Here is a 5,341-nt window from a genome sequence, read left to right on the forward strand (position 1 = left end):
CCACTGCCTCTGGGGCCTGTGGGGAGTAGGGGCGGGCCGCTGGGGCTGCAGCCATTGCCTGTGCCTTCCGCATTTTAAGATGCTTCAGCTCCAAACCTATAATTTTGAACGAGGGTAAAAAACCTCCAAGCATACACAGCAGCTTTTAGCTTCTATCTGTGTCCATCCCGGGCAAGTGGCCAGAGAAAAGCTAACACGTTCACATCTTTGGCTACGGGTGAGCTAAAACCAGTCCTTCTCCACCTCTAAAACGAAGGGCTCCTCTGTCAACACCAGATGACTGGCTGTGGCTTCCCAGAACACTGGATGAAGTCCTGCTGGAGTGGAGTGGGAACGAGGGGAAGGAGTGCTAGGAGCAATTAGCAATGTCTGCCAGGGTGATCGGAAGGGAATGTGGAGATACACACACTGAACATTGCCATTGATGAAATTGAGAGAAGATCGAAAAACGGTGGTCTGAGGGCAGGTTTCTTTGGCCCACACAAGTTGTTTTTCCTATTTAAATTTTTTTTTTTTTTTGAGGAGAGAGAGAGAGAGAGAGAGAGAGAGAGAGAGAACGAGCAGGGGAGGGGCAGAGATAGAGGGAGAGTGAATCCTAAGTAGGTTCCCAGCTGTCAGCTGAGAACCTGACACGGGCCTCGAACCCATGAACCGTGACATCATGACATGAGCCAAAATCAAGAGTCAGACGCTTAACCGACTGAGCCACCCAGGCACCCCTGTGTTTTCTATTTTTTAAACTTGAATTTTGTTACCACTATTTATAAAGTGGAAGGTTTTACCCCCAACCTCCCCCCTGCCCACACACACACACAAAATTGGATTTGGGGAAATCTCTAGAAAACCACAAAAAATAGCTCCATGGGCCTTTATTCTCACGTGGCAGCTGGAGCAAGTGGGTGAGGCCGTGCACTCCAGGTCACTGCCCCCACCACCAGCTCCTCAGGGGTATCATCTACCTGGCCTGTCACGCTCATGTTTGTAAGCCCGGGTTGATCACCAATTTGCTCAGCTGGCAGGTGGCAGAGGGGACAGCTGTAAAGGCTCCCAGAGGGTATGTGTTGTGGCCCCTGAGAGAGTGAGGGTGGCTGTCCCGGACCACCCAGGGAGAGAGGAAGGAAGAAAAGTTCATGTTTTTGAGCACGAACTATTTGCTCCCACGTGCTGGGGGTTTCTATGCAGGAGCTCGTTAAGCCCACAGAGCAAACCGCTGGATGAAGTCATATGACAATCCCCATTTTACAGACAGAGAAACTGAGGCTCAGAGAGACAAGGTCAAGGTCACCTGTCTGGTGAGAGGCAAAGGCAGGAGCGTCTGGGCCCTGTCCACCAGGCTCCCCAGCTTCTCTCTGGGGGAGGAGGGACGGAGCCCTGCTTCCCTGGGGTGATTGTGCCTTAATGCAGTGAAGCAATAGGTCTTTCGGATTCCATTTTCCTGGTGCTTATAAATGGTCTTTATTTGCTTTCAGTAAATACTCCCCACATGAAAGTGGTCACCTGATGAGGCTGCTAATGAAACCCTCCACAGAATTTTATCTGCTAATTACATACAACATAAAACTTAACAAAATAATAGACGATCGGCAAACCCGTGGTCTTGGGTTTTGTTTTCCTCCTTTTTCTCACTCTTGGAATTGCTCACTTTATTGGATGTAAAAATTGTGGCTCTAAACCAACTCCTCGAGGATTCATCATAGGCTAAAATGCTCACAACGATCTATCGAAACATCCGCATGACCTGTCTTAGTTGCGGTGGCCAGCATGGTCAGGTGGGGGCCTTAAATGTCAGGGGAAGGGGCTAGAACATGGTGTGTTACTCAGGTATGACCCTGGGCGAGTCCCTTCCCGTGTCTCAGCCTCAGTTTTCCCATCTGTACGATGAGGGAATCACACGGGTTTCAAAATTTTATTTCAGAAGCAGAAGATCTCAGACAAAATATCAAAATATAAACTATCAATGTGCCCCTTGAATAGAGGGCTACTGCCAATGAGTCAAAAAAAAGACAACCATGACAAATTTGCATTGATGATCTTGATTCTTCACCCCTCCATTCACACCCTATCCCTTGTGGCTTTGTAGGTCCTCCTATCAAAGGGAGAGTCTATTCCTCAAACCCTGATTTTAGAATCAGACATGTGACTTGTTTGGTCCAATACAATGAAGCACAGATGATAGCATGCCAGTCCCAGCCTAGCCCTCAAGTAGCTGTATGGCAATTCCACCTGCTCTCTTACATCAAGGTTGTCACCCTGAGAGGGACATGTCTCACCTGGCCTGTGGGTCCTGGAAGGAGGGTGAGAGACACAGTCACTCCCAGCTGAGCCCAGCCTGGATTAGCTGACCCTGGATTCATGAGAAATAATTAATGTTAGCTGATGTAAATCATTGAGAATGGGGGGGGGGGGTAAGTTTGTTACACAGCAATAGCTAACTGATACATTGATGACAAAATTGGGCATATGAATAGGTTTCTTATAGTATCTCTCTTTTGGAGTGACAAATAAGCTTTAAAAAAGTCAACATTTGGGTGGAGGACAGAGAAAAATATAAATGGCCGATAAACAAAAAAAGTTCACCTTCCGTAGCCATCCGAGAATTTGAATTCAACTTATCAAATTCAAAGTCACCCATCAAACCAGTAAAACTAAATATACATAGATATGACAATGTGATGTGCTGACAAGGATAGGGGAAATCGAATCTCTCATATCCAGCTGGCAGGTGTGAGAATCGTGCAACGCTTTGGAAATCAATTTAGTAGCATCGAGGCAAACTCATAATGGGCGCACCCTTTGCCTTGGGAAACTCCAGCCCCTGGGCCCATGGAGGCTTGTACAGGAACATTCACTGCAGCACTGTTCAGTATGGCAAAACTCGGAAATAAGCTTCTGTCCAACAATAGGGGAAGGAAGAATTCAATTGAAATGAAGCTATATGATAGAATAATACAAGGAGGGAAAAAAACAAGAGTTGAATGAGACAAAGTATGACCAAGGTCATGCAAATGTATAAAAATACACACAAAACAGCAATACGTATATATATTTTTTACCGATGCTTATTATTAACAACAAATGTTGCTTTGGAAGGACATGCTGCAAATTTATAAAGGTAGCTGCCTCTGAGAGGGGAGAGAAGGGGGAGAAGGCAGAAGGTAAATGAAATTCAAGTCATATTAGTTTTTTGCTCTTCTGTGTTTTTAAACACCACCACCATATTCAATTTTTTTCCTTGTGAAAAATCAAATGACCCATGAGACAGCCTGAAGCAGAGCTGCTCGGAGGGGTGTGGGTGCCGGCCCTGGCTCCCTGCGCACAACAGCCTGCCCCTCTGGGATGGATCCCCCACTGCCCGCTCCAGGTGGGCAGGGACAGGAACTGGTGTGGGACAGCGAACCCTGCCGCCAGTCTGAGTGGATTCGGATTCTGGTTCTGCCACTTGCCAGTCGTGGGACGCCAGAAGGGTGGCTTAACCTTGTGTGCCTCGGTTTCCCCACCTGTCAATAGCTGAGGTGAGGATGAAGCGAACTAGAGATTAGAAAGGGCTTCGCATGTGCCTGGTTGCAGTGGGGGAGGGGTGCAGTAAGTGTCAGCAGCTTTGCTCGCCTGTGCAGCCCCAGGCCTCTTCCGTCGCTCACGCTGGCCCCAGGGAGCCATGGCTGGCTATAGGAAGTGGTGGCTACCTGCCAAGCTATCTTTCCTTGGCCCTGGTGCTTGGTCTGGTACCCTTGCAGCCATTTGCCAGAGCCACCCAGAAAACCCTGTGCCAGCAGGAAGGGCCGAGGGGGCCCACCTCAGGGTTCAGCCATGTCATTCAGACTCTTTGACAAGTGGCAGGAAACTTGCCTTCGATGGTTCAGCCAGAAGGGAATCATATCATGCTTTGTATCAGCCACCTACTGCTACAGTAATGCTGCCTAACAAACCGTCCCCAAAGTCAGTGGGTTTTCACACCTGTCATTTATTCCAAGTCATGGATTTGCAGGTCAGTTGTTCCAAGATGAGCAGATCCATATCAGGTCCCCCTTTAGGTGTCTTTTTCCCTCCTTGCACCAGCAGCTACCTGGGCTTCCTTATTATTACGTCAATGGCAGAAGCACAAGAAGGGTGTGTGGAAACTTCAGGTCCCAGGCTCTGAGGCTTCAGGTCCCTCCCACCACATCCTTCCAGCCAAAGCAAGTCACAGTACCATGGCCAACTTCCACGGGGAGGGGATATACTTAGCCTCTCGTGGGAGGTTCTGCAGTTACATGCCAAAGGGTGTGCATGCAGAGAGGGAGGAGCCTGGAATAATAATGCACCTGCTTCCTGCTGGCAGCCATTTGGGGTGATGGGCAGGACAGATGCCAGCAGGGGACTGCTGTGGCCCAGAAAGGTAAAATGATCTCTCTTCAGCCCCAGAAGGTAGGCCTACACTCCTGGTCACCTGATCTCTAAGCTTCACGCATTCCCCACTCACCTAGACCTTTGCCGCCCATCCTGGATGTCCCGGGTCCTAGGCTTTCTTCTAGCCAGTCCATCGGACCTTGAAATGTAACATTTCCAGACTGCACAGAGAACAGGAAGATGCAGACACAGAGAGTTAATTTTTGCCCAAACTTAGGAATTCTGGAGGAAAAAAAAAAACCTATACGCAATACTATATTTTTAGCGCTAAATGGTGCTAAAAGCATTTTTTGGCACCCTTTGGGCGGTTCGTTTGGGAGCGGAAAGCTGAATGTGCTGTGCGTCCCCTGGTTTTGTCAAAGCACTCCCTTCTGGCAAGGTGGGCCTGCTTCTGGCAGCCCGTGCATTCACGGTCCTTTGTATGTGCATTAAAATGGTGGTCGCCTCTGGGGAGAAGAAAGCCCGGGCCTCTCACCTGTATTTGGCTCTCTCTCTAGAGTATCTGAGATGGGTAAAGGGAAGAAAATGCCATCATCACAGAGAAAACCAGCAGATGCTGAGACCTTTCTATTTTGATCTGAAAGAAGTTGAGCGTGTTGATACACTGACCTCCACTCAACTGTGAAGGATTGCCATACATGGACGTGATCATCCTGTTGCCCTCACTAGCCATGGGGCAGGAATGGCCAGAAGAGCCAACTCTGGCTAGAGACATGACGGGAACCATCCGCTGAGGATCCTTCCAGGAAAGAAATCTTTAGTCCTTAGAAGGAGACAGGAAGAGATTATCCCTCTGCTTCTCTTCTTCTTCTGGATGCTGCCATGTCTGGACATGCTGTGATGCCTGGATCTTGGCAGCCATCTTGCATCACTGAGGGGGACCTACCTGGGGGCAATACTGTCATTATTGTGCGCTGCATGCCAGGCAGGCCCTGTGCTGAACGTAGGACATGGA

At 48.8% G+C, this 5,341-nt stretch overlaps 1 long non-coding RNA gene across 1 annotated transcript; it reads right to left on the reverse strand.

Moving 5' to 3' along the window:
* LOC131509759 (uncharacterized) lies at window positions 1-5,341 on the reverse strand. Its single transcript, XR_009260687.1, has 3 exons — window positions 4,460-5,341; window positions 2,271-2,344; window positions 1-495 (listed from the first exon to the last, which is right to left on the reverse strand). It is a non-coding gene; the product is annotated as an uncharacterized LOC131509759 (long non-coding RNA).

Source organism: Neofelis nebulosa, chromosome 4 (genome assembly GCF_028018385.1).
Source record: "Neofelis nebulosa isolate mNeoNeb1 chromosome 4, mNeoNeb1.pri, whole genome shotgun sequence".
Taxonomy (NCBI): domain Eukaryota; kingdom Metazoa; phylum Chordata; class Mammalia; order Carnivora; family Felidae; genus Neofelis; species Neofelis nebulosa.